This window comes from Siniperca chuatsi, linkage group LG10 (assembly GCF_020085105.1).
Source record: "Siniperca chuatsi isolate FFG_IHB_CAS linkage group LG10, ASM2008510v1, whole genome shotgun sequence".
Classification (NCBI taxonomy): domain Eukaryota; kingdom Metazoa; phylum Chordata; class Actinopteri; order Centrarchiformes; family Sinipercidae; genus Siniperca; species Siniperca chuatsi.
Genome location: NC_058051.1, coordinates 20677369 through 20696118, shown reverse-complemented (window position 1 = coordinate 20696118; position 18750 = coordinate 20677369). Strand labels below are relative to the sequence as shown.

Below are 18750 nucleotides of genomic sequence, written 5' to 3'. Positions count from 1 at the left end.
CATTCATTAATACGTCGTGTCTCATTTGTTTAATCTATACAAAAACCAAAGTGTAAAAATGACAATTTAACTCTAGGAAGCTACCAGGTTTCCAGTCTTTTATGCAAAGCTAAGCTAAGCTAACTGGCTGCTGGCTTCAGCTTCATATTTACCGTACATGAGAGTGGTTCTAATCTTCTCATCTATCTCTCAGCAAGTAAGTGAATAAGCATATTTCCCCAAAATGTCAAACTGTTACTTTCAAGTTAGAGTTAGGGCTGTGGTTGAGGTTTGGGAGTGAAAATCCTACTAAATGAAGCAGGAAGGAGGCAGGAAGTGCTTGCAGCCTGAGAGGAAGTGCTGCTGAGAGTCTGGAGTCAGGGACAAAGACAGACAGATCAGAAGCATCAGAGTAGCAGCTGAGAAAGTGAAAACAATCTTAAAGCCGACAACAAAAGTATCTATCATCTGCCCTGAGGTGTGGCCCTGTGGTGACATCATCATCTGTCAGCCCCAGCTTCACATCCACCTCCTACCCCATGGACATTACTATAAATACTGAAGCGGTACACTGGTAATGTGAAGCACCAAGTCCCAAAAGACAACAACAACACACAGGGATCTAATGCTACAATGATGATGAACAAATATTAAATCTAAACCAAACCAGCCGCTAATACATTTGTCAAAATGAAGCCTGAGAGACTACAATTCAAAAACAGTCCTCCTGATACATTTGCCATACAGACATTTGAAGCACGGTGACAATAATAATAACATTTAAGATGGAAATCACATTCAGAAACACAGCTAATATTATCATCGCCATGATTCTGACTCTGGTACGGGGCATTTTCTACCCAGAAGTGGAGACACTGGTTGGTAGTCTACTTTGCTGTATTTTTCCGTTCCTCTACACACACACACACACGCACACACACACACACACACACGCACGCACACAGCCCACTGTGTAATTCAGTGCAAGCAAAGCACAGTCAGGTAATTGTTACCTAGCAACCAGCCAGTGCTGACGACCATCATTACGGTCCCTGCTAGGCAAGCAGCAGTCAGACTGTAAACGGAAAAACAGATACAATAGCACACACACACACACACACACACACACACACACATTTTACATATACCAGCATTCTTTCAATCGGTGCATCCTATGCTGCTCAATTCCCATGTCTGTGGTGATTTGATTTATATAAACAGCACCTGAGCAAAAATAAAATATGTTACACATACAATAGTGTTTGCATTCACTGTCGTGTCAGTTTTGCTGGCTCAGATGTTTTTCCTGAGATAAGGAGCACTGTCAGGAACAACCCCCTCCTGTGGGTACGTACAGCTAGCAGAGGGCGGGCCGCCCAGGTGTCATGCTTCATCAATGAGAAAGTCATCAAATATTCAATATTTATGAGGTTTAAAGCTGTGTGGATCAGAGATTACAATCACACCACTGTGGTGTGTGTGTGTGTGTGTGTACAGTTCATATGCTGTTTACTTAGTTTTATGCTGTTTTGCTAAACAAATAACCAGATGTTATGGTGCTGTAGAGGTAGCATTCTGCATATCAAATTGAAAAACTAAAACCATACTTATATCTAGCTGCTTGACGAAATAAGTTCCTCTTGGATCCAGACAGACAGCAAATTCATGATTTGATGTGATAGATTTGAGCTGCGTCTATTTTCAGTTCAGAAAAATAAGAAGAGCCTCACAATGTGCTACACATTTTTATTTTCAATTTATTATAACATTCAGCTTTATCAAAGTATTATATGGTATTTGAGACTTTGGCATAAAAAAAAATACAGTTTTTTTTCATGACCCATTTAGAGTGGTTTCCCAGCAGCGTGTAACAAAGAAAAACAAAACAAAGCTTTAAAATCCAACAAAAACAACCAGATGTGGTGAGAAAACAGGAGATATTATCGCAGCTCCACAACCACAACGCTGCAGTGTTCCACAGATTTTGAGCAATACAAATGTGTACTGAATGGAGGTCGTTGCATTGTTTACAATAAGATATAGCATATTGTTACCTGGAATGTGCTGGACATTCTCATTTCTCCTAAATATAGTCTGAACTGTGCTGATATTTTTACAAGATGGGCTTATATTAAGGGATAAAACATTTTGTTACAGGTACAGATTTTATTTGAATATAATAGAGACTGCCTGTATGAGAATATGTTAATGTTAGAACAAGAGTAAACGCTCAGAGCGAGAGAGAGCTATTTTATAGCACACATCAATATAATCAATATCAGTGTAATAATGCTAATATGTCTTTATAGTAAATAGTCTACAGAGGACATTTATATTAAACAACAACTACTTCCTGTGTTTACAGAGAGTAACCTGTGGTTACAACAGCAATAATGTGTAAAAAATATGAAGACAAAAATAAGAAAAGAGTCAGAGTCTTTTGATTTAAGAAACAACATATTTAAACCAGTAAAAACCATCATAGTATAGAAAGAGCCACTTTAGCAGCACTGTGAGGCTGCATTCTAACGTCACAATTACATTGCTAAAATGCTGATGCTAAGCAGGTATAATGTTTAGCTCGTTTACCATCTTAGTTTAATGTGTCATGCTAACTTTACTGTAGCTAATTAGCACAAAACACAAAGTAGGGTTAATGTAAGTACAGGTGAGGAATTTTCTAGTTTTGCAGGTGTTTGGTCATAAAGCAAAGTAGTGGTCAAATTAAAACTTTGATCTGAGTAAGGAGTCATTAAATAAGATATTTTAGTCTGGATCAAAAAGTGGTGGACCAACCGACAGACAGACCAACATTGCCATCCACAGAGCCGCAACAATAGGATGGCTAAAAATTAGAGTTGAAACAATTAATCGATTAGTCGATCAACAGAAGATTTGCCTGCAACAGTTGTTTCAAATAATTATCTGTTTACAGCATCTAAAATGTGAATAATTGCTGGTTTTCTTAGTTTTCTATGATAATAAACTGATTGTCTTTTGGTATTGGACTGTAGGTCAGACAAAACAAGCAATTTAAATACGTCATCTTGGGCTCTGGGAAACTGTAATGGGCGTCTTTCATGATTTTCTGACATTTTATAGACCAAAAGATGAATCAATCAAGAAAATAAACGTTAGTTGCAGTCCTAAAAAATGCAATGTTTTTCTGTCTGTCTCTAGATGATAAGAAGGATCATTTGAGAGCTTGGCGAGGATATTCTTGATTCTCATAACACTGAAATCATTCCATCAGGGAAAATCTGAGACACCAGAGACATTGGCGCATTGAGAGATGTTTCCTGGGAGCTGAGATGTTTGTGGAGCCGGCTGGTAAAAGACTGTGTGTGACAGAAATCGGTGCTTTTCAACCCTGGATGAGGCAGAAGAGACATGTGTGAGGATACAAGCCCCCTGTCCTCTTACAGATAGACAGAGAGAGATGGGTTTAACCCAAATAAGAGTGGATTATACACATCCTCCATGCCTCCAGTCAGCATTACATAACCTTAAATCTAGTTATGCATCCGTCTCATTTTGGGGCTGGGAGGAGGGTGTGTGTGTGTGTTTTCATACATCTAAGGAGATAGTGATTCACACATTCTTTTATATATGAACATGAAACCACAGATATACAAACACACAAAATGAATTTGTGTTTTAAAGATATGATCTTAATTGGAGAAGTTGCCTTAAGAGCTGTTTTTAAAAGGTTTGGATGTTTTTATCTTGTGCTGCATGGTATAAAAGAAGTGACGTTTGGAGAGGATTTAACAAAAGCTCCTGCATTAAAACATACTGGCCAGATAGCAAAAGAACACAAACATATGGTAATGGCTGCTTAAAACATCAGCAGAAGACAGCCTAGCAGCTGCAGCCTATAATACCACACAACAGCTGCCATCACTACAAGTCACTGCTACTACCTGTCAATCACACCAGGTTGTTACCAATGCTAGTGCGAGACAGCCAAACAGCAGTTGTGGTTTGGGTCATTTGGATTATTTTTATATACAACTAGGCAAATAAAATCAACAGCTTATAGGGAATGAACATTAACTGACATCCACATGAGTGTGGACTCAAATAGCTCTGTTCAGCTGCTGATTGGGATTCATCTCCCGTCCTCCAGCTCAACACTGCCCTCTGTGTCTCCAAGCTTCACCACTGAAAGTCTGCTTCAGGCAGACCCGTTACCACAGCAACCCAGAGCCAACCAGTGAATGAGATGAGCCATGTGTGGTCATTATGGGCTGCTGCCCCCAAGTGGTGGATCTCAATTATATGAGGTTGAAAAAAAAAAAACAGACCTACAGATGTGACTTCAAAAGATGTGATTCTTAATCCCTTGTGGTTGCAGTTGGAGTTAATTTAAAGATTCAAAATAGCCTGTAATACCAGCTACTAACTGACATTACACCATTACACCACCAAGTACATTTGCTTTAGTACTGTACTTAAGTACAGTTTTTAGGTTTTTAATTGAGTATTTCCATTTTATGTAACTTTATACTTTTACTTCACAGAATTTCAGAGGGAAATATTGTATTTCTTACTCCACTACATTTCTCTGAGAGCTGAAGTTACTTTTCAGATTAAGATTATACAAACAAAACATCTGATATATTTGTAAAATATGACGCATCGTTACAGATTAAACTATCCGACAGTAGTAAAGTAATTAAAATTATCTCCAAATCCACCAGCTGTAACATTAAAATTCAGCTTAAGTGTTAACGCATCAATAATATCTAAATAATAGGATATACTGTGTATAATATTATAACACTTAGAAAGGGAGCAGTACTTTGAGTCCATTTTGCTGATTACACTTTTGTACTTTTACATAAGTAACATCTTGAATGTAAGACTTTTACTTTACAGAGTGTTATTCCTACTTTTACTTAAGTAAAATATATAAGTACTTCTTCCACCACTGCCACCAAGGTGTTTGTAATGCACCTAAAACTACCAAACACACTTGCTGGCAGTCAACATCAGTTGGATAGCGGACACAAACAATCTGCAACTAATCTGTAACAAATAGGTCTAATGAGTTTAGTAAAATATCAACACAATGTTTTCTTTCAAAATACAGACCACACATGGATATATATAGTGGCCACAGCAGAAAAAAATCCGTAAATTATAGCTGCTCTCTGGGAGAATGCTATACAGTTAATACTCTGCAATTGGTAAGTGACTTATTACTGCAAGCAAAATACATATTACAAGATAAGATGAGCATGGCAACACTGAGAATGGAAACATTCTCAAACAAACTCTCGTTTTATCACTATTTACACTAAAACAGATTCAAAACAAACACAAACATCACCAAAGAGAAATCAACTTTGTAACTCCACCCAGCTTCTGGAGTAAGCTGGTGCAAGAGAGCAGAGAAAAAAACAAAAAGATGCCAAGAGTCTGTATGCATGTGTCTAGTCAGTGCAGCAGTGGTTGACACATGTTGAGAAGAGCTCTGATCTTGTGTGTCAGGCTTGTCTTTGTTTGTTTCTCTCTTCCCTGGAAGTTCCCGATGGCACAGATTAGGTGTTAAATGACAGATTGCCTTTACTTTGGGTAGAGGAGAACATGGGAGGAGAAAAGACAATCCTGCAGTAATTGGAAGACACACACACACACACACACACACACACATTGGTCTACCTAATGAAACACAACCTGTAGTGATGACAGAGAGGATTACGGTGCAAGACAAGATGCCCTCCTAAGCTCGATCCCCACCAGAGGGTGTTGGGCTAAGGTGACCGTGTCTAGGTGTTTGGCCATGAAACAGCCAGGTGCATCGACCATCGCTCTTCAGAATTCATGCAACTAGTATGACATACTTTACAGGAATAGTTCAATATTTTGGGAAATATTTTGGTTTGCTTCCTTGCCGAGAGTTAGATAAGAAGTTCGATACCACTGTCATATCTGTTAAATATGAAGCTAGCAGCCACCTAGCGAAGCTTAGGATATATAGACTGGAAACAGGTGGAAACAGTTTTGCCCGAAGGTTAAAAAAATCCACTTACCAGCACCTCTAAGCTCAATTAAAAAAATTTGTGTGTAAAAAAGTGTCGATTTTTGGGGGTGTTTATGTGCCGGTCTATTTCTTGGCCGGGACCAGTTCAAGTAGGCAACCAGCTGTGAATCCAAAATGTTACAGATTTCCCCCCCCAAAAAAACGTACTTTTTATAAATCAAAAACCGAAGTGAAAAAAACACTTTGTGCTTTCACGGGGTTTATGTGCTGGACTATTTCTTTGGTTTTTGTACAGATTAAACAAAGATATAACCTGTTAATTAGTGAGCTTTAGAGGTGGTAGGCGGATTTTGTTACCGTCAGACAGATCCAGGCTGGCTGTTTCATCCTGTTTCCAGGATATATATTATAACTTAGAGTAGCAGACAATAAATAGAAAGATAGAAAGATCTCAGAAGCAGTGGTCAGTTGGGGATTTCACAAGCCTGTCTGTTATCACATTTTGATTAAGAAGGCTCCACTCTGTCTGCATCCTTCTATCTGGTGTGGTGCTGTGGCACAAGAGGAGCAACAAACTAAACACAATTACTGACACAAAATCACACACTGATTGTCCATTACAGTTTTATTTCTATTAAGCCATCTTCTAAATCTTTAAACTGCTCTTTGTCAATGTCTCATACAGCTCCCAAGCCATCTCAGGCCAATAACCCAGAGCTCAAACTGAACACAAAGAGATGGCATTTCCTCCAGAGGACAAATAATATTGTATTTCCTCTGGCCGATTCCAAATAATGGCCACAGAGTAGGAAGTGGAAATGCTTGTTCTTAAACAGTAAATTCCATTGTTTCAGCAGCTTCCTGTGGGTCTCAGGACATCCCGTCAGTCAACACTGGACTCTCCAATTACAGATGAGAGCATTTAACTCTACATTATCCAGCAATATAAGGAGGGGCTGAGAGAGGTGAACATCGGGAGGGGATGCAAGAGACAAAACTAATCAAGTGGTCCTGCTCTCAGTGATGGGTTTCACTCGGCTCTCTTGGTGTGATAAAGTAGCTGCAATCTCCAGCTATTACACAGCCATTATCCTGGTCATGACAGCTGATACAGAAGACATGATAATAATGATATTAAACATGGGACACACATTTTGTTCTCATGTCAATTAAACACATACACACTTTCCCCGTCTTCTTCTCTCACACACAGATATAAAAGCAGTGTGTTAGCTTCTTTTTACCACTTACAGCCACCGTCTTATTGCTGCCTTCCATGAGCCCTGCAATCAGCGTGGCAGGGGTGGAAAGGAAAAACAACAATCACAGAGAGGTCCGCCATAAAGCTCTGGACCGGTCCTCTGCCTTCTCCTTCTATAATTACCTCCATAACCAGCCACACCCAGAGCTGCTTTCATGTTATTCCCAGTCCAAAGCTGTGTTCAGTGGGGCTGGGGAGCATGGAGAAACCAGACAGGAGCCTGAATCATCATATTCAGCAAAAGGACTGAATTCCTGACTAATAACACCAATCGACTTAATGTCAGTGCATCACTTTATTAACGGACATGCACAGTGCATCTACGATACATTCCTGCTGATCATATCCCAATTCTTTTTATCTGGTTACTAGGCAACAAATGATATCAGTTAATGTCAGTACAGTAGGAAAATCAGTTTACAGAGATTTGAAACTAAACTGAGATAGTTAAAGAGTATTTTAACAACAGCTGGAAATCTTGTTTCTGCTGACCTCCAGAGGTTAAACTTTTTACCTTGTTGCAGTGACATCAAAGTGTACTCCAGGCTGTGTCGGTGCACCGTGACATCACTGTTGGGTGTGGTTACACTTTTGACCACACCTCTGACCACGAAGTGCAACAGACTTAAACGTTTTATTCTATTTTGTTTTATTTGAGTTTTGGTTCTCCTATTTTTATTTTATGTCAAAGTTAGGTTATAATTTCCTGGTGATAAATTTGAAAACACAGGCTGCTTAGAAAGGTCATCCAGGCTGGTGCATTCAAGTGCTTATGGGAAGCTCCAGACTTTGAGAGTTTCCAATTTCACTATATACTTTTGACAGCATTTACTTATTGTTTTGTCTTCTGGACTTTGTTTTGGCTCATGAATGCCATGCTGTCGCCAAATGCGAAACAATAAAATAAAAACATTAAAACATATAACAACACTGGAGTGATCATAAATGTGTTGTATTATTATTTTGCAGACATGATTAGAGCTGATAGGATTAGCTGATTAGTAGATTTACAGAAAAGTACTTGACAACTATTTTGATAATCGATTAATCGTTTAAAATATTTTCTTATGCCAGAAACTCCCCTGTTCCGGCTTCTTTAATGTGAATATTTGCTGTTTTTTCTTAGTCACCTATAATATTAAACTGAATATCTTTTGAATATATCGACTTAGGCTCTGGGAAATTGTGATGAACCAGTTTAGATTAATCGAGAAAATAATCAACAGATTAATCGATAAAGAAAATAATCATAAACTCCAGCTGTAGACATGATATTATATAGTCAATTTATATAAAGAGTGTGCCAGGTTGTTCCCTTTAAACACTGGTTTACAACAGACCCTCTGGTTTTGACTATTGGACATGCAGAAATGTATGGATGGTTTATGTGAGGAGGCAGGCAGGAGGGCCAGTTCTGACCCAGTTCTCCTGTGCTGCTGAGTCAGAGTCAGCATTGCATGATGGGAGAACTGGTATGAAGGAAGAGTCACAGATAAAGACACACACACTGGCGCACACACGGAGGCGAGCAGAGGCGGTGTGTTCCGCTCCAGTGCGCTGCATCTGTTCATTGCTAAATATAACCAGAGAAACCCAGGCCTACCGCTCCCTCTGTGTTAATAGCTGAGTAGGCCAAAGGATGGAGGAAGAAAAAAAGGAGGCAGAGGAGAAAAGGTTGGTATGATTGTAAAGACTAAAAAAACGAGTAAAAGCTTGAGGGATAGGGCTGAGAGGAGGGTCAATCTTGAGTGATGTGGACAACATCCCAGATAAACAGAGATACTGCTTATAAATTCTGCCTGCACCTAAAAACATTTTAACGCAGACTAAACATGGACAGCTATTCCTGTCAAATACTGGAATACCAAACTCAACATACTCCAGATGGCAGGATCTCTATTCTTATCCCCTGGGTTCATTTTTAAAGTAAAAGCAAAACACATCTTTGTGCCATGTTTCTGGAAAAACAGCTATTTTAATGTGTCCATTGTATCTTTTTTCCTCCCAAGGGCAACACGTGTAAAAACACTGAAGCTTCTAGCGGGATGAATCCTCCCTGCCGCTGATAGAAAGCATCAAGCTTCAGTCGGTATGTGAGCATGCCATCAGTTCTAACTGGCTGCCTCTGTTAAATGTCATTGCCTGCCTGGCCGTCACACACAAAGGGCCCCTCTGTGATTAAAGTCCCCTCTTTCACAGGAGCCGATGACCACGGGCAATGAGACGGAGAAGAGATACACGTCCCCATCTTCCCTATATCCCTCCCCACCCTGCCTCGGGTGCAGCAGCAGACTGGAATGTTTCATCACTAGCCGGCTAATATGATGAAACTCACAATAAAACACAAGACAAGAAATTACTACATTAGGCTTGAATTATAGTTTATATGCATTTGGATGAAGGAGTGGAAAAGGAGAAGCCTTTCCACCGGGTGTAATAACCACTAATTTGTACCTTGACGGTTGTAATTGAAGGGGCCGCTTGTGCAGTTGATGTGGTACACAAACAAACCAGTGAGGTTGACTTGAAGGGGAGACTGGGAGACGGGACATCCAGTGACCCATATATCTGAGTTCTCTGCTGTGTTAAAACCTAATATTAATTAACATAAATGGAACACCCACTTTTACAAAAATAGCCGTTCTAACCAAGGGGCTATCCATCAGATATACAGAGCTGTGTGCAGGGAGATAGCTGACAGACAAGAGGCCCCACAGGGAGATTCATTAAATTAATCTGTCATGTGAATTTCCTCATTTAGTTACCCAATGGATGCTGCTACCTGAATTTTGTGCTGAGAGGAAGCACTATTTCAGAAATGCCAGCTGGGCATGTTTGTTAGAGGATTTAGCTAATATGCTAAAAAAAAAAAAAAAAAAAAAAAAAAAAAAAAAAAAGTGTTCTTAACCAGAAAGTGAGGAAACATTGCTAAGAATTACAGTTTTTAAAGTGGAGTTCAAGAAACCTGCTTTCAAACAGACGAGAAATGCAAGAATGATTCACATACAGCGGAGCACACGTCTCAGTCCCTATCAAAACTGTCTGTGAGCAGAGATAACACGCAGCAGACTGACAGCTGGGGGATCAACAGCTGAGATAAGATTAAAGAGAGGCCCTGGATCTCAGCAGCCAGTTGTTGTGATGCTGCAAACCTTCATAGGTGCATATCTGTCCTGCCTCTTCAAACCTAATCATCCTCAGCAACATGTAGCAGCACTTCTAAATAGACAAGTTTGGTTCTTTTTAAAAGAAAACAGAAAGAGAGAATGAGACAAAGAAAGAGAAAGACAAACCATGAAAGTGACATTGTTAATCATTAAGTGAAAACATTAAGTTTCAAGTAAAAGGAAGCCTGCTTTAAGAACACTGTAAAAGTAGACCAATCATCAAATAGTAAATCTAACAGTATATGAACAGCAAAAACTGATGTTGTTGTGCCATGCACTGCTTCTGGCTTTTGGTGATGCAACAAGATTGATTTGTCGGGTAAATCTATCAAGTATCCCCATGGGTGACGATATAACAGATGGTCCAGAGAACAGAAGAGTCTGTTCCTTTTTTGTAAGCGCTGTGTTTGTATACAGAAACATGTAAAAATGGACAGACTTCAACCAAAAAAAAAGAAAACGATGTATCTGTAACCAACCAGAGGCACAATAACAAAGATAAGATTTTCTCCAAAATGTTCATTGCGCCTTTAAAAAGACATTTCAAATGACACAAACCATGTCAAGTGTGCTCAGTGAAGAGACTAAACTAGAGCATTTGTTAAACCATCTCTGCCTCAAACTGCTTCAGATTAAAAGGTGAATATGTGTCTGTGTGTGATGTGAGACTGCGGCCACACACTGTGCATCCTTCATAAACCACTCTCCGTCTAACCATCAAATATCTGACCTTCAGACTGTAGGAAATTGCAGATTCTCCTTCACAGATGGGTAGCACCGAACACAGAGATGATTGCGAGACATTTAAGATGGAAGTATGAGAGGAGATGACCAACAGGTGATGGAGACAGAGTGAGAAAAAAGGTTAAAAATGATTCTAAAAGATGGAAAGGCCTTTTAAGAGGTTCCTGGGTGTTTCCACCAAAACATAGAATAGTTTAGTGTCACTATTATAAGAATCATTTAAAGTAGAGCTGAAAACAATTTTGATAATTGATTAATCGTTTAAGTCATTTTTGAAGCATTTTTGAAGCAGCTTCTCTGGTGTGTGTATTTGTGTGAGTTTTCTTAGGGTGCTTTTACACCTAGTTTAAACAAACTCTGTTGTGATTTAGAGCTGAAACAAAGTCGATTAGTTGATTGTCAGAAAATTAATCTGCAACTCTTGATCATCAATTAACCCGATTCAGTTATTCTTTAAGAAAAAATGGCAGACTTTTTTTGATTTCAGCTTCTCAAATGTAAGGATTTGCTGCTTTTCTTTGTCATATATGATAGTAACCTGGATATCTTTGGGGTTTTGATCGATGGTCAGATAAAACAAGAAATTATAAAATGGCTCCTAGAAATTATAATGGCCATCTTTCACTATTTTTTGACATTTTTAAGACCAAATTATTAATCAAGAAAATACTTGTCAGATTAATCGATAATGAAAAATAATTATTAGCCACACCCCTAGTGTGTTTGCCAGTTTAGTTTGGTTTGTTTTAGGCTGGTGTGAAAGCTGTCAATCAAACTCTCAAGTGAACTCTTCCAAATGAGCTGACCAACCACAATGATAGTAGAATGTGATTGTAGCATGAATTCAAAAGCTAAACTACTAATAAAGCCATATTCTGGCTGTGAACAGTCAAGGTAGCCATCTGTATAAGTGACATACACTCAGTTGTCAGTTTATTAGGTACACCTAGCTAAAGCTAATGCACTCAGATACAACAGCCCTGCAATAAATCCTACCTTCATGAAGGTTATAATGTTCATTTAGAATCTAATACAGTTCAACAGCACCACAAACTGCATCCTTCAGAATGATCATACAGTTGAATCAACACCTCTCTTAAGAAGTTTAAATTAAAACTGAACATCTTTTGGTTTTGGACAAGAAATATATTGAGAAAACAATCGGTAGATAAACCGATAAAGAAAATAATCGTTGGTTGCAGCCCTAATTTAAAGTTGAAAGAGAGAAAAGAGAAAGAAAGCGTAAGAGAGCAACACAGGAGTATTTTGATCAAAGCTTTAAGCTCCCCACTGTTATCTCCCTACCTTACAGTTACCACTTCTGCTCAAACACAATCTTACATAATGGGATCCTGTGGCACAAGCTGTACCTTTGCAACATGAAAAAAACCCACTGGGAACCATTGATGTTGACTGTTTGATGACTGGGAAGATGGACAAAAAATGGTGACAGTTTAAAAATAAACAAATTAAATAACCATTTCTCTGGATCAGAGATGATTACATAATCACATTTCACATTAATATGTTGAGATCACTAAAATGAGATCGAGCACTGCTTCCCACTCAAAGCTATTCTGCCTCTGCAGTGTTTAATTTTGGCTGCTGTGAGTGCTTTAATGAGGCACTGATTCATTGTGTTTGAATGTGACATTATATGTCAAGTCCTTGTCCTCTTGAGCTCTCTCTTAATGAGAAACTGGTGACCATATATCAAGATATAGAACAAAATTATTTGGAAAATTTATAAAGTGATACGATGGCACAACATAAACAGTCAACTGGTCCCATTTGAGTTTTTAAAATGGAGCCAAGTCCTCATTAAGTACATCTTCTTTTGTAGCTCCCTCTCTAGACCTTGTGATATCATTGCTATGTTCAAGGCTATTGTCATATAAAAGGTAAAACCTGATTAGTAATTCCTTCCTTCCCATGTCCTTCATACTAATGACAAGAAATCCACTAGAGATGGAGAGGTGATGACAATAGTTCTGGACAATTTCCAATGCTTACCCAGGCATATTCAAGTCAGTGATGAGTTCAAGGTCTAAGAGAAGGAAGGATGTGTATTAATTGTGGGCCAAACATAGTAAAAACCTTGGGCCTTTTTGAAAGTTTGTCCTGGTAAAATCAAGCTAGATAGTAAACCAGAGAGGTACAATCCACATGGAAGACTAAGAGCATATATGAACATACTGATAAACCTTTTAGAACTAAAACAATTGAGCAATTTATCTGCAGAGGATTAAATTGGTAACTACTTTGATAACCAATTAATCAATTAAGTTATTTTTAAAAATTCCTAAAACTGCCGAAGGTGAATATTTGCAGGTTTTCACAGTCTTCTCTGATATTTAATTGAATTTCTTTTTGTTTTAGACTGCTGGTCGGACAAAACAAGCAATTTGAAGACGTAATTTTTAGTTCTTTAGTTCTGGGAAATTATGATGAAAGTTTTTCAACATTTTATAGACTAAACAATTAATTGACTAATCAAGAAAATAATCGGCTGATTAATTGATAACAAATATCATCGTTAGTTGCAGCACTAAATTCTTTGTTCACTCAGTAAGATAGGGGAGGCAGATCATGATATTGTTCAGATCTGCCATATTTATTTATTTTATTTTATTTTATGTGCAAGAGACCATCTAAGTATTAAATATAAAGGTAACCATTTGATTTATACCAGAGTTAACTTATTATTAGCTTATTTTCATCTGCAGTCGCTTGGCATATTACAATTAAAACATACACATAGTGACAAAACACCATTAGACAAACACAACAAGACACATAATACAAAATTACACACCGCAGGACATTACACACACCTTGTCAGCAGCAAGTATATGTTAAAAAATATAAACGATAACTCATCCAATGTGTTAAGTCACCCTATTTAGCATTGATTAGCAGTACATAAACAATTAAAACATGGTTTAAAATACACTATTATGTAGTTGTAAGCATAGATAAGGACATTTTTAAGTGTTTATTCATGTAACAACTATAACTCCTGTGAAGAATCGAAAAATGGTGCATAAACAGATCATCATATATAATAATCATATAAAAGAAGACTTCATGATTTATATGAATTTCAATAATTTCTGTATTGTAATTCTTCATTTCATTCACAAATATAGTGTTTATTAATTTATAAATGCTTGTTTTTCACTGTCCATGACAACTGAGCAAACTCCATCCAGTGATGAAGGCCATTAGATGCAGCTGAAAGACATCCTTAGAAGATTGAGAAGATTTTTGTCAAACTATTTTCAAAGTCAAGAATGAACCTTCAAGCTCAACATGTCTTGATGAGTTTTAAACATATTTAATAACACTCTGAAATCCGCCTGGGGATGATTTGCACATTAAACAGACATAAATACATAAATACACTGTACAGATCTGCTTGTGTGTTTAATCATACCATCATTAAATAAAACTGAAGCTATTTTATACTGTGTTATCAATCATTCAAATCAAACAGTTTATATTGTTTACAGATGCTTCACAGGATAAGTTTTAATTATATAAAAGTATAACTATAGTAAACTCTATAAAAGTTTATTTTCAGTCATTGTATTAAACAGCTCCCTTTTACCTGCTAAAGTTTGCATTTATGAAATCTAGTAACTACTTGTTAGGAATTCTTCAGATTATCCCATTTATATTCCAGTCTGTGGGGGAAACTTAATCTTAAGAAGCTCAGGGTTCATTTTTGTGATATCTGCAAAGTGAGAAGGAGCTTTTATCACTGAGATAACAGCTGCAGCAACGCCAAGTGCATGGAAATGCACTTTACTAGAACTGCTACATCACAAATACAGATACAACACGTAAAAACTTAACCTTTTGAAAGATGAAACTATAATTAAAGTAAAATTGCTGGTCAGACACTGCAACTTCGAAGATAATATCCAACATAACAACACAATGACGCCAAGTTGATAAATGAAAATAAGGTCAAGCAGTTTATTAAATACTTGTACACATACTAGTAAATCAGAGCGAAAGGGGCAATTAGTAACTTTTACTTTAAAGAGAAATGGCACTGTGTACATCCCTCATATGTAAGTGCAGTTTGCATTATGGCTGGAATTCAAATGCAAACATTTTTCTGGTTCATGCAGGCAAACAGCGAGGCAACACAGCTACAAAATATGTTTGTGTGTGTGTATGAGCTCTTACACTTTATGGTGAATGAGTGAGTAACTACTGAAAGAGAAGTGGGAGTGAGAAAGCTTTTGTTAAACTTGAATCTCAGCAAAATTTCATGAACAACTAATCAGTCTCACCTTGTACTTAAACACACATTACAGTGGCATACACACAAACACAGACATGTTCGCACAACAATTTATAAATGATCGTTTTAGTAGTTCAGCAAATAGTAGGTCTCCATCATCCATATTAAAGACTGAAAGACTGTTGCAGCATTTAACAGCAGGGCGTACTATAAGAACACTTGAAAATTACTAAGTTCTTAGTAACTCCTGGCTAGTTACAAACTAGGGATTTACTAAATCGGTCTTAGCTAGTAAAGACTTTGGTAATGTGTAAATTGGTTGCTAGGAAACATCTGCAGCGCTGTCCAACCAAAAGCAATCAACTATGTAAACAGGAAGTCACTGCAGTATCATCAGTTAGTATTTATGCAGTTTACTATGAGAGGAAATTTCCGATTATGCTAACCTGTCGGTAATATTTGGTTATTTATGCTAATGTTATTGGTATAACTGTAATTTTAGGTGCATTGTGTTTACTGAGAAATGTAATTTAAAATCTTCCCACTTTACATCATCATTAAACAGCATTTTGATCAAGTGTCCGGTCAGATATTTTCAACAATATTATGTAACTTACTGACTGTATTAGCACGCTAACGTTAGCTTTGTCAGTTGGTTCAGTTAGCTATACAGTTACAATTGGCAGTTAGTGTGTGCAAACATTTAGTAACAGCTAAGCACTAGTTTGTGTGGTACAACTCTGTTAGTGATGTGTAAATTTGTACTTAGTAAACACTTACATTATAACTAGGCTAAGTTAGAAAATGAGGCGCAACCGGCTCTAGCACAGCATCTTGGCTCGCAATGTTTTGACTCATTAACTACAAATCACAAACAACTTTACATTCCTGCTGATCATTTTAAAAGCATACTGTATTCCTCACAGCATTCTCATTGGATATAAAAACTGTTACCAGTGAGGATTATCCATAGTAATTATGAAACTGTTTCTGGAAAGACATGTTTCTCTTGAGTTTTTTTAAATGTTATTTTTTAATGCTGTGAGCACCACAAATGGAATTACAATCACTTCCATTGCGTTGGGTTGGAGGAATAAATCTAAGAGAGCAATAGCTCAAAACCACAGCAAATAAAACCTAAACTATCTGCATGGCTAACGTTAGTTACCACAAGAGGTAAGTGAGAAAATATCTTATTTTGTTTCAGTTGGGTGAACCAACCTTTTAAAAGTCAAATGTCAAATCCATAACTTTATTACCACCCTGCAGTTGCAAACAGGGACAGCTCTTGGAAACTTTCTTTAAAAATGAAAACTTGTTTGATGTCTCAAGGATGCTCGGATCCTCTGACATTAAATATTTGAGAGATGGCTGCCAAGAAGCATTACACCCATGACGAATGGCATCACAAATCAAAGACAAACAGTTACCAAACACAATTTCCTTGAATGCACAAATATGGAAGGCTTTCAGAGCAGTCCCTGGCTGCAAATACATCAGAAGGTGATGAAAACTTCTGGATGTGAGGACTAAATGTTCAGTGTATAAGCAAGTGTCGCAGCTCTGCTGGAAATCAATCTTTCCAAAATGGTTGGCAGTGATGTAAAGTGTACACAATTTGTCATTAATAGACTAAAACACGACAAACCATATATATCATCATTACATTTGCTTTAACTTTTCTCAATGTGTTAAATTGTCTCCCTTTGTCTCACCCTAAGCAAATGAATTATAGCCAAATTACAGTCCTGTCCTCTGACCTGCTCAGCACAAAGTATATCTCTTCTCAGTGCACCCGACCCCACCACCGCACCTCACCCCTCAGCGCAGCCAGATGCTGCCAACTTCTGATGAACAGCTGCAGCCCAAGGTCACTCCCTCCCTCAGACAGACAGAAGCTAGCAAACACACCCAGACCGTGACAGAACAAATCTGCACTGTGTTTGAGTTGGAGGATACCATGTATATATCTCTTTTAGCTTTGAGGAGCAGTAGAAACAGATTTGACCTTTTATCATCTTGCCTCTCTGAGCGTTTTAAAAATATGCCTCTGTCTCTGCTCTTCATTTTAAAAACAGTTATCTGAAGACAGATTATGGCATTTGCAGTGACGGTTTACTGATTAAACAGCCTCAGCTACCATATATAACCTCACGCTGATGCTCTATATTGAGAACAGAGACAAACATAAAAGAATGAAATATTGTTTTCCTTCTGAGAGCTCAAAGAGACTTGAGTCAGTTTCAGGTTGAGTTTACAAAGGCAGCATAACACAAGATAAGACAGAGAGCGAGTTGCACAAGTTAAGTGTTCAAAGTAAATTTAGCTGACACCAACGGCTCAAGAAAAATGTTTCCATCATTATCTCACTTTGACAAAAGAGTCTAAATTTACTCTGGAAATACAGTGATTCAGAGCCACAGCTGGAAGAAAAACAGCAAGTGATTTGATAGGCGGAGGCATGTGTCAGATTGTGGTAGATTTGTATGTAAAAGCAGGCCAAAGGACTGAAGGAAAATATTGTTTTTTTAGAAAGGCTCATGTAATATGTTTACCCACTGGTCACAAACAGAAAGTCAGACAGTCTGCAAATAGAAATTAAGAAATTCTACAAGTCTTTAGGAGGGACTTTGTAGGCTGTAAATTATTTAGAGAAGAAAACCGTGACTATTGCTGAAATGATTAGCCAATTAACTAATAACTAATCTTTTAAGCAAACAGGAAAAAATAACTGTTACTAGTTTTTCAAATGTGAGGATTCGCTACTTTTCTCTGTTTTATGTCATTTTTTTTATGTCACAAGCTAGTTTAAGACGTCACTTTTAGTTCCAGCTATTATTCTGATAATCACACTGAAAAAGTTCATCTTTTTTTTTTTGGCTCTAGGGATGGAAATGTTGGTTGGTCGGTCTGCCGCTTTAGTCCAAACTGAAATATCTTAACAACCATTGGATGGATTGCCATGAAATTTAGTTCAGATATCAATGATCCCCAGAGGATGAAGCATGCATAAGCACAGCCTGACAGAGGCACTAGCATGGCTGTAGAATCTTAGTCTTGTTTAAAGTTAACCTAATAGTTTCAAAAAACTTTTATTTTTTTATTATTTTCTTTTAAAGATAAAGATGTTTTCAGGTTGCCGAAACAAATCTGGAGTCTGTCTCACAAAGCAAGTTTACTGAATTATATGGTTAACTGCTGGTTTCAAATTAAATCAATCTAATCTAGAGCATCGACTATGATAAAAAAAAGCTGTTATGGGTTTTACTTATTGCATTATAAAGCTAACTCTGCTAAATTCTGCTTTGTGAACCAGTGTAGTTTTACAATAATTTCCTCAAAGTTTCAAATAGAA

General features: G+C 37.5%; 1 protein-coding gene and 1 long non-coding RNA gene across 18 annotated transcripts in view; one reads left to right on the top strand and one right to left on the bottom strand.

Annotated features, from left to right (window-relative positions):
- The window catches only part of LOC122883351 (membrane-associated guanylate kinase, WW and PDZ domain-containing protein 1-like), a 99509-nt gene that overhangs the window by 65350 nt on the left and 15409 nt on the right, over positions 1–18750 (bottom strand). The gene's annotated exons all lie outside the window — the stretch shown is intronic.
- LOC122883355 lies at positions 8718–10349 on the top strand. Its single transcript, XR_006379612.1, has 3 exons — positions 8718–8903; positions 9239–9318; positions 9429–10349. It is a non-coding gene; the product is annotated as an uncharacterized LOC122883355 (long non-coding RNA).